This window comes from Capsicum annuum, chromosome 1 (genome assembly GCF_002878395.1).
Source record: "Capsicum annuum cultivar UCD-10X-F1 chromosome 1, UCD10Xv1.1, whole genome shotgun sequence".
NCBI lineage: Eukaryota > Viridiplantae > Streptophyta > Magnoliopsida > Solanales > Solanaceae > Capsicum > Capsicum annuum.
In genome coordinates, this window is record NC_061111.1 from 30,047,695 (window position 1) to 30,059,934 (window position 12,240).

Genomic DNA, 12,240 nt, shown 5'->3' on the forward strand with positions numbered 1-12,240 from the left:
TATATATATATATATATATATAAAATTTCATATGTTACTAAAGCCAACTGCATGCTGATTGTCAGCTTCATTGCCCTAATTGGGGGAAGTTGTACAGATTTATTATAGGTTTTCTTGTTGTATCAGTGGTGTCTTTGTTTATTGAAATCTTTGCTTATTTCAATTAGTGGCATTTAAATCTAGTGAATCATTGGAAGGTGCAAAGCATTTTGCAATGGATTTATATGGCTTGGATTTCTTTTAGAGCTGTTTATATAGCTCCTTCCCTTCCAAAACTCACTTTATTTTGATTGCGTTTTTCCTCATTCAATCAATAGATAGCCTTATATATATATATATAGAGAGAGAGAGAGGAAAGATATGGGAATAATGATATGACATACTTCTAAAACCACCATTTCTATTTATCTTTTTGGTTTAATGAATGAATTAAAACTTTGATATATATATATATATATATATATATATATATATATATATATATATATCTTCTTTTATAATTCATTCGTGATGTCTATTGAAAACTTTACTTCAATTTTTCTAACTAGGGGAGGAGGGAAGACTCATCAACTTTGTCATATATTTAATTTCTTCTTTTAGTTTGAATTATACATACCTTGATATTATTATATGAGTGATTCAATTTCCATTTTATTAACTACGATATGCAAAATAGAGGGTCATCGCAAAGGAGCTAGAAAGACAAAGATTGAAAGCTATGCAACCAAAAAAGGCAAACAACTCAGGTGGTTTCAAGGAAGAGGAATATTTGTTGAACAAGGATGAATGTCCAATTTGACCTATCCCTATACGCAAAGTGACACAGAAACAACTCACAAGTGCTAGAGAAGCCTCCTCGAGCTTGGCTCATGAATACTTTGGATATAAATGGATTAATATAATCTTCCTCGAGTTGATGTTATCATATATACATATCTATATTAATATCTACAGTTATGTATTTTGATTTGGTTGTCATTGCGAGTTTAAGACTCAACGTATTAATATACGTAAGTTAATAGGAACTTTCTGCTAATAGTAAGATGTTGTGGATTTTTTTAATGCTTAGTACTGAGTTATACTATAGAGTACTGCTGAATAAATTTTGATTTTTCTGCTTAATAGAACATATATACATACATGGAATACTCCATATACTATACCTCGGAGGTAGAGGTACTGTACACTCTAAACCCCTAAACCCTACTATGTGGGAATATTTATTAAGTTCATTATTCCTTCTGTTAGATGTACAACTGGACTTCCCATCTAATTTTAGCTAATTTTGTCGTACTTTGTTTTTGACCGTAACAGCTGGGCTACAAGAGCCTCAGGTAATATTCCATAACATCAAAGTTTTGAAGTTCAATAAGGCTGCTTTTTCTTTTGACAATTAATCAGAACTTGTCCTTTTTTTTTGTTTTACTTTTTCAGTGTCATGTCTCAAGAGATCCTTCAGAATATCACATATGTCATGTGCTCCCAAGGAATGTCACATAGTGTACTAAAGAAGCTCCTAATGTTGCATATAAAAAACATGTGGATGCAATTTCATTCTAGGTAGGCATCTCTAATGTTGTGCTATCTGGGCTTGTTGATTGTCTCCCTCGTAATATGGTAATATTTACATTTCTAGTCATTGTAATTCAAATTTCTCTGACTCCAGGCTTCTATCAAACATGGATTGTACATTAAAAAAAAAATCAAAGGTCTTACAAAACCTTTCTTTCTCATTAATGAAAAAAAAAAAGAAAGACCCTTGACAATTGGAAATTAATCTCATAAGTGGAAAATGGCAAAGGCGCACAGAATTTTCCTTCTTTTTTTTTTCTTCGTCTTGTTAAAAGTTTCAACTTCAAATATTGGTATCAGTTATAGTCAAAAACCCTTTAACCTTAGCCGGCACAAGTTTCTTCAACTTTCACTGATCGCAAACTACATTGACCGCTATCATTTTTCTGAACCCTTTTTGTATCTAGCTTCTTCTCAATCAATCTTTTGGGTCTTCTAAATGTTGTAGAATTTGAATCATCTTTGCATATAAAAAAATATCATTTTTAGATTGTTGGATTCCAAGATCAAAAAAATATGAAGAAGAACATAAAGATGTGTTGGGTTCGAAATCGTCAGCCTTAGATTTTCAGCCAATATGAAGCGGTTTAGAAAGGGTATTTTGGTATTTTTCCTTCACTTCCCATGACTTATATCCCTCAAGGAACATATTATCTTCCATTCTCTTTAGTTAAACATCTAAAAATTCTCTGCACACCTTCAACCAAGGTTAGGGTTTCAACATAAAAACCCAATTATCTAGAGATTCAACCGTGAGAATTCGATAATTCTTGCATATTTGAGTTCCCCGTTAAGAGGGCTACGAGGGACACCCAATAGTTCGTGAATAACCTTCCGAAATTTTTGAAGTCATCCAAAATCTCCAAGTTTAAGGTATGTGGATTTTGAACAAGAACACTCTTTCGTTCTCGTGCCCAAAAATTTTAGTTTTTCTTAAAGAATTTCATATTTTCAAGAATGAATTCATATTATTATTCTATATTTCAAGTTTATGAGATTATGGAATTTTTCAAGTCTTGAATTGCATGATTATCTTATTTAATTATGGTATAAATTGAGAGTTCATGTCATAAATTGCATATTCCTATATTGATATCATATTTTCAAGAATTTCCAAGATTTGTTGTCATGAATTGAGCCTTATTGTGAAATTGTGAGTCTTTGAGAATGACTTATAGATACTTTTTAAAGTGTTTCGAGAAGAGTACATATATTTCTATGTTATTGAGACTTTAAAGCTTATTCATGATAAGTCTATCAAGATTTCAAGAAAGAAGTGAGTTTTGATCCTAAGTTAAGAAACAAATCCATATCTTTGATTTCGAGATAAAGGGGATAGATTTTCGCTCCCATCACTTATTGTTGAAATGTTTTTAAGGTGGATTTTCTTAAGTTTTGAGCTAAGTAAGGGAGTAGTATTTAGCACCGAGTTGGGCTTGATTCTGAGGTCTCATGCCCCAGAACCACATGCCCCCATAGGTTTCTGATTTACCCCAAGTGGGTTAAGATAGTATCAGTAAAGTTAAGGTTCTATCCAATGGCAAGGATAGAACAGCTCTCCCCAACGTGGGTAAGATGTTGGAATCCATGTATCTCGCATGGTTTATGTTGGTTATAAAAAACTCCCAAAGATGTCCCCCACTCTTGAAATTTTTTTATTGATTTAAAGTATTGAGATAAAGAGTTTACTATAGAGAATGAGTTTCAGATTTCATCTAGCTTACAAGTTTTGAGAATAAGTGGATAATACTGATTTTAGAAGAAAGTTAAATGACTCAAGAGATTTATACATGATTCATTATTCATGATTTATGAGATTTATATTTCAGATATTATTCAAGCTATGTGCGTCATTTATGTCAGCATGCATAATTATATAAACTATGATGATATTGAGATATTGTTTACTTATTGCATTGCACCCCTATATACTCAGTACATTTCTAAAGTACTGATCCGCATATACGTCTATGTGCTACATTGTCTCATAATGTAGGTACTAGACTTAGTATTCACATTCAGATTCAGTCAGTTCGCAGCTTCCAGTCAGCAGGTGATGAATCCTTTTAATTCAAAGGTTTGAGCTAGATAGATAGTTTGAGCAGTTCTTTATTTTTCTATTTCAGTCATATTGAGTTGGGATAGTTAGGAGTCATGACTCGGCTATCTAAATTCAATACTAGTAGAGGCTTTATAGACAGTCAGTAGAGTTAATGTATTTAGTTTAAGTTATATTTTGTAAAAGTAGAGCTGTAATCTTGTAAAGTTCAGATTTGTATTGATAAAGTTCAGGAAAGTTTTATGTTCTCGCTGATTATATACAGATTTAAGCATTTTATTCGGTTGCTTATTAGTTATGCTAGTAAAAGGGTTAGCTTAGGGTCATTTGTGACCCTAAGAACCGTGTGACGTCTCGGGACCTGATTTTGGGGCATTACAAACATGGTATCAGAGCACAGAGTTCAAGTGTCCTAAGGTGTCTGTGAAGCCCTGTCTAGTAGAGTGTTGCAGAACAGTACGGAGACGTCTGTACTTTTCTTCGAGAGGCTTCAAGGCATTTAGGAAATGACTCTATTCTTTCAAGTCTCAGAACATGCTATAGAAATGTTCTTTAAGAAACTTATACAGATTCTCATCTTACTTTATCCGAGCTATCTTTGACTTATTTTCAAGCTATCAGAAACAGTCAAGCTTAAATGTTTACAGATAGTGCTTTCTCAGACAATCTCCACAGATAGTTATTAGATTGTAAGAGAGCTAGAAAGTATCCCATCAACGCTTTTGAGTTTCGATGATTGAAGTGCTTTATTCATGATTCATTAAAGTCATGCACTAAGCCCAAGTCAGATGTACTTCCAGATTCCTCCTCAGAATCTATAATGTAAAGCTATACTTCCCTATCCATGTATTATTATTGAGATAGCATATTAGTAAGTTCCCATTCCTCCCCAAATAATGCTCTCAGATTGGCTAGCAAGAAGCTTTAAAAGTCACACAAAGCGACTTGAGAGTTGCATTCTAGTGTGTTACAAGTCTCTCAATATCAGAGTTATGTCCTCACTCTTATGAGTCATGCAAGTAAGACAAAATAAGATGTGTACTCTTAGATAAGTGAATATTATGTGTCAAGTTTCTATCTCTTGTAACCTTGTTATCATTGTTTTGTTGAAAAATCAAAGTCTAGTGAAGCCATGTGAGGCCTATTTCAATTCACTAGCAATTTGTTGTGCATCTTGTTGTTTTTGTAATGGTTGAAGCTGAGGGTTTAGAGGTGTAATGACAAGAAAAGTGGTAAGGGCAATTCACTAACTATATGTATAGCCGAATCTTGTGCATATGATTGAGTTAGTAATGAAGTGATATGTCCTTGTGTATTAGTTTAGTAGAAGGTAAAGATGGATTTATTAGTGAGGGTGAATTGTTGTTTTCTTAAAGTATGAAAAGAGTTGTTGATGATATATATTGTGTTAGGAAAGTATAGGTTATTGATGAGAGTACTTAGTGGATGAGCGTTGTTAATTTAGACTTTCCTGAGATTTGCAAGAGGAAGTTTAGTTGAAACTTATAGATCTATGAAAGAAGTTTAGATGTATAGATAGGTGGATAGTAATGATGTGTAGAAGGAGGATGTGGTAATGGATTGTAAATAAGACAGGCCATATGATTATGATCGATATTGTTTTTATGAGGTTCAAGTGGGTGAGTTATTGCTACCACATTAGTCTACCACTATAAAATAGCAAACCATACCTCAATCAATGGTTAAACAACTAAAATTATTTATTTACACAAAAGTCACCCTCATTCTAACTTCTAGCTTTGTCACTTCATGTCATCAACTTTCAGACCATCTCATTACCGATAGGTCATGATGCATTAACATATACTACTACTCGGATGGAAATACAGTCCCAATATTCTACCACACATCATTACCCTTATATATGACATCTGGATCAAGAATTTTATAAAAAGAAACTAAATACACTTCGTACCTCAAGCTAAAAAGCACGATTTCATCAAGATAAAGGTATTCACTCGAATCAATACACCTTGAAGCACTAATGGACTCCTCTCAATTCCTTGTGCTATCTAATAACTTTATGGATAACTCAATAAGAGAGAACCACCTAGCTAGGGAAGCTAGACTCTTAGACTTGTATCGCCTCGACAAGGAGGCATGGCCCATGAAATTTAGAGTAAGGAAGGAATTTACATAACTTTCTTACGAACTAGAGAATGAAAGAATAAAAAAAACTCCTAAATGCCCGGTATCATCCTAATTATATGTGTGGTGCACAACACACCCATAAGTAAGACTCTACTAGACACGATTTCGCAGATACCCTAGGACCATGAACTGTGGTCTGAAACCAAGTTTTTCACGAATCGAGCTGAGGCTCGGGGCGTAACAATCATCCCAAACCATAAAGCCTCAGATGCCCATCTCTATCTGGAAATCATACACACCTTTCATATACTGTAAAGAAATGCATAAAATATAATAAGATAAAAACATGGTCAATCTCTTAGTTAAACAGAACAATTCAAAAGAGAGTTCTTACCATTCAAAACGCATGACACCAGTCTAAAAAATCTCTAATAATACAAGAACAAACACACATAATAAGACTGGTACAAGGCTCCAGTTGGACCATGAATAAAAATTAAATAACAATAACTCATAACAAGGTCTTTAGAAATAAGGGAGGCTCACCAACTGCGAGTTTTGACCAAACAACTCTACTGCTTAATGGAACCCTGGGACAGTACCTCAAATCCTGAAGAATAGGGGGTCAATGCAATTGTACTGGTACATGAAATAATCCTAAAATAGCATTTTTATTTTATAATGTAGATGAGAGTATTTTATAAAACATTACACGTGAGATAAGTAAAACAGATGGGCATATTTTAGAATCTTCAAATGCTTCCCTTGAAATCAAGACTCACACTTTATCTTAATCCTAAGATAGATGGTACACCCTATATTTCAACAATCCGACGGGCTCCGCCCTTGAACCGGTGTCCAAGGCCCCAATTTAAGTATGTCGCAAGGATTAGAGTCCTAATTTTTATTCTAGTATACTAGTGCCTCAAGGACAAGTATACATTGGCATTATCCAATCATGTCACCCGAATCGACAAACTCAGTTTCCAGTGATGAGCCCATACATTCAAACGCCTTCTTCGGGTAACCATCTACCTCTCTTTAGGATCAATTTTAGTTCTTTATACGTTATGCTTCATTTACAAAATCATTCAATGCTAAAAATCTTACGGGCATATCATCACCGGGTATCGTCATACCCAGACTTGGAAGTGATTCATATCTTATCAATTTCATATTCCATCTCATTCAAAATATGCAAATGACCACAAAAGATTTATAACATCACCAGAGAGTCATCATTTTGAAATCTCACGAAATATTTATGAAATTACTCTCTATTCACAATACTTAAACATGCAGTAGTCGTGTTAATTTATTCAATCACATGCAATTCTTCCTTTTAATGCAAGAGTATAGTTATAGCAATAAAACTCTCTCTTATCATACCATAAAACATGTCAAACACTACGAGGTTAAAGAACTTACTTTCAAACCTTAGTTCATGCATTTGAAATCATTCACAATACGAATAGAAACTATATTTCGCAACAAGAGGGGGAAATTCATTGTTTACGCTCTCAATTAAAACATCCCAAACTATATACGTATATACATAAGGGGTCAAAATTTAATTACCACAAAAAGGGTTCAACACAATACATATATTTTCATCAAAATAATTTAACAACATGCTTTTTGAAACAATATTCAAAACCCTTTCTTGCAACATGATTATAAATTATTAAACTTGATAAAAAACCAAAATTCCATGTCCGTGTAGTTAGAGGATAGTCCCACATACCTTAGGTTTTTTAATTTGAAAAATGAAAACTTAATCTTGAAACCTTTCTTGAGAACCTTGAATTGAAAGGCTTAAATTATTGATCTTTGGGGAAGAAAAGTTCTTAGAGGTTGCTAGGGGTTTGCTTTAAGAGAAATTGAATAAAGATACAACCTAATGCTCCTTGGGGATGAAATTTTGTGTTATGGACGAAATTTGGGTGAGGGGAAGTGACCAAAGTTCCCTTAGACCCTTTAGGAACTTAAATAGCATGTGAAACAATTTCATAACATGAATATCATCGTATCACATGGCTAATCGTGTCGACAAACGATGCGTCGCTTCCCAATTGCATCGGCTTACTGCCTCTCATGAAAAATGCTATAGCTTTCGCTCGAATATTAGATTTAGGAGAAATTGGTATAATTAGAAATCTAATTCAATTATGTATTATTTGGTGGATCTTAAGCTGAAAAATTACACGTGTATCAAAAGTTATACACGTTCAAAGTAGATCCTTATAGAATCAAATATGAAACTTTGGATGAAGGAAAGATTCTTAGCTCAACTTTTCTCTAGGTGATTTCTATGAAAACTTTTCATTTCATAATAACTTCATACGCTAGGAGAAAGATCATGAGACATGAATTTAAATATAAATCATCAGATTAAAGTTTACACATATAGAAACGATGATCTGATTTCTAGCTCAAAAATACGGGGGGTAATATTAACTCCCCTTTGGGATCATTCGTCCCTAAATAATTGGAAGGGACTTTTTGAGGCTCTAAAAATGTAGAATAAAGAATGTAATCTCTAATTGAACATTTTCCCTCAACAAAATATTCAAAGGCATAGAATGAGTTTTATGATAACCCTTAGTGACACATGTAAGCACGAAATGCGAGGTAACAAGACTTTTACATAGGGATGATTTGGCATACGACTTCTATGAATCATAATCATACAACACAAGGCATGAATTAATTTTATGATAAAAGGGCTGACTTACATCGTTACTAATCATGATATAAGGTTTTCATAAAACATAGGATTAGAAGCATTCTCTACCTTACAAGGTACAACAAATAAACTTAAACTTTGAAATACTCATCGTCTACACCCCAAGCAATAAATAACATACTTCACTCTTTTCAAATTATAATTCTCCCATCACACATCTAACCACAAGAGTTTGAGTCCCATTGCAAAGTGCTTTTATGTTGAAGCCTAACTCGGAGTAACAAAGTAATAACTTAAGCTATAGGACCCTGTACTCTACACCCCACTAAGAATATTACCTCATCTTATCACTATCATTAAACACCCTCGGGGTTTTAATTCAGGGAGACTAACCACAAAGTACATGGGTTGTGTTTTCATCAATCACAACAATTAAGCTTATTATTACTACACCTACTTCATGGATTTCCCCCCTTAAGACCATCAAATTCAATCACATTCACAGAGATTTTTGCCATATATCTCCTTCCTAACTATTTCTCATAATAAAAGTCCATCCCCTTATTTCCCCCATTTTCTACAGCCTTAGCTCAAAAAATCGCATAAAAATTTTCACCTTCAAGAAAATCTACTCACCTACCTGACAGATTACTATGCTTCCAAAATCACCATGATACTAACATATGGAGGTTCATTAAGGGACCCGATCATAAGCATCATGAATGGGTGAAATACTACTCAATTATAACCTGTATCTATTAATCTACTTAAGGTGGGACATAAGGTGAACATATGATACCATCATGAAGTACTTCCTATATTAAGTGTCTAGATCATAAGGAGAGAGTCGTTCATAAAAAACACAATAAAACATGAATTATTAAGAGAGAGCACAATGAGAAAATATTAGTTCATATATCATGATAAAATGAAGGGAAAAGGCTAAATTACCCTCCTGGATCCAAAAATTAGCAAAGCGAACTGGGCACCTAATGTGTTAAGTGATGCACCGCATTGGTCCCTACCGATGCGATTCTTGGATCGGCCTGTTGATATCACATTGGCCCACTGATTTGATCTTTCAAACATGCATCAAATATCATCTGAAAATCCAAAATTTCCTTGAGACACCCCCTTTTCACCCCTGATCTTGAATCAACTCAAAAATCTATGACTCTGGGTCGGGAACATCAATTCAAAATTCGTGAAAGTTCAGAGCTCATAAATATGACTAAGTCTTTTTACAATTAGAAATTTTTTAGGTTGTAAGCTCTCCATACATGCAACTAATAAGAGTGGTATTGAGTCGAGAATGCTATAGGGTGTTACTTCACAACTAAGACAAAGATTACCTCTTGAAGAGATTGCTCCTCATTTAAAGAACTAAAAAATTTCCATGAGTTAGCATAAACTTTATCACTTTGACTAATCCCGACATAAAATGAATCGGTAATGTATGGAAAGCATAGTTTTTCTAATCAAGTATCATGTGAGACATGAATTTTTATGAATCATGGGCAACATAATATAGAGTTTGAATGCAATGAATATTGGATCACTAAGGGATATTATTGCTTCTAGTTTGGAGGCCGAAACATGACATGAGTTACATAGAGAGCTCAAACCTTAGACATAGGCCGAACTTAAATACATAAGACATTGCTACATGTCCATTCTATTTGAAGAGGAGGATATTTCTTGAATAGGAATTGACTTATCATAATTCTTACTTGAAACTTAACACCACAAGAAAAATTTGGGAACTATTCTAATCCATCATCTCCCCCTTAGAGCAAAGTCACACCCCTAGACTTCCATACATATCCTCATATCAAGATGTGTAGCCACAACTCTCAACGCAAATGAGACATCACCATAAACCTAAACTCTAAACTCTTCCAATGAACTATACTCTGCCAACCTTTCTTTTCAAAAAAATACTACTCTTTACTTTTGCTAACCTCTATAGCCATCACTCTACAACCCCCACTCTTATCAGTGTACATATCCACACTCCTTATCACAAAAGAGGGGGTATCAATATGCACATTAACACAAACACTTCTCAATAATTATAAAGATACTAAATTCTTTATAGACTCTTCCCCTTTCAGGGACATTAATAGTAAATTCCTCCAACTCCCAAGGTCATCAACTTACGACTACCATTATCATGGGCATAGAAACCCATGCTTCTAAACACTTAACACTTTATCTCTAATTCCTTAGAATACTAGCTTTACACCCCTAATCACACAACTTACAACTTAACAAAAATTTTGTGAAACTATACAAAAGGTACATATTTCATATCTATATTTTCTCAATTCTGCTATAACCAAGACCATATAACAACTCCTTGGTTATTCCAAGACGTGTCTATACTACAAATTTCAAGAACACAGACTAGGTACACCAAACACTTATACACATAAAACTTTATCCAAAACTCATGGATTAAGTTGTGATAATTATGATCCCTGAAAATCTTGTGCAAGATTATCTCTATATCAATTCTTATTATCTCATGCTTTATGATTACATTTTTTACTAGGGGTTATCATCAAGCTCTTTGATGCCTATGCATATTTTGTTGAGAAATAATGTTCAATGCAAGGTTACGTTCCTTATTCCATACTTTTAGAGCTCAAACAAGTTCCTACCCACCACTCAGGGATGAATGATCCCAATGGGGAGATAATGTAACACCCAACACTTTTGGGCTAAAATTAAACCATCTTACCTGCGTTTATAGACTCTAAAACAATGGTTTCTACTTATATAAAAGTGTTAATGAAACTTTATTAGTGTGGAAATATCCTTGGATATGAATGCACACCATAAAAATCTCCTAGCTCAAAATTTGAGTTGAGCATTTTTATCGATTAATTCTTAGTTGACAATTTTGCTTGGGACAAATTCCAGTGACTATTGGGGATATAAAGAGTCATGTGTTATAATATATATCAAATTAAATCCCTTCAAGTATTCTTTCCAATGCCACTATCCATTCGTCAATTTGAGTATGGAGTCAAATATTATGAGTGTTTGAACAAGACATTGTCCAGGATATGTGATGGGGTGTGTGCCTCCCACTTAAGCACTATACCATGGGTTGTGCGTAGCCTACCTTAATGTAACACCCCGAAATTGGGTCCCAAGACGTCACACGATGCTTAGGATCACAAGTAACCCCAAGCTAACCCTTCTACTGGCATAACTCATAGGCAACTGAAAAAAAGAATAAATCTATACAAATCTGTGGAAAATAACTCTTTTATGAATATGATAGATACAAAACTAAATTTACAAGATTACAACTCTACTTTTACTATCAAAACTGAAACAGAATATATAAACTTCTACTGACTATCTATGCATCCTCTACTAGTACTAACTATAGTTAGCTAGGTCATGACTCCAGACTATCCCAACTTAATACGGCTGGATAAAGAAAATACAACACTTCTCGAACTATATAACTAACTCAAGCCCTTGAATCAAAAGGACTCATCACCTGTTGACTGGATGCTACGAACTGGCTGGATCTGAAGATGTACACTACACTTTGTACCTACATTCTGAGAAAATATAGCCCACATAAGAATATGTGGGTCAGTACCATGGAAACGTACCGAGCATATGGGGGTGCAATGCATATATAAAATAATATCTTAATATCATCACAGTTTATAAAATTATGCATGCTGATATAAATGACTCACATATTTCACCCGATATATTTTACTCTCTTATGATTATGCTGATTTTAATTCAAGATAAGTGAGTCATTTATATCAGCATGCATAAT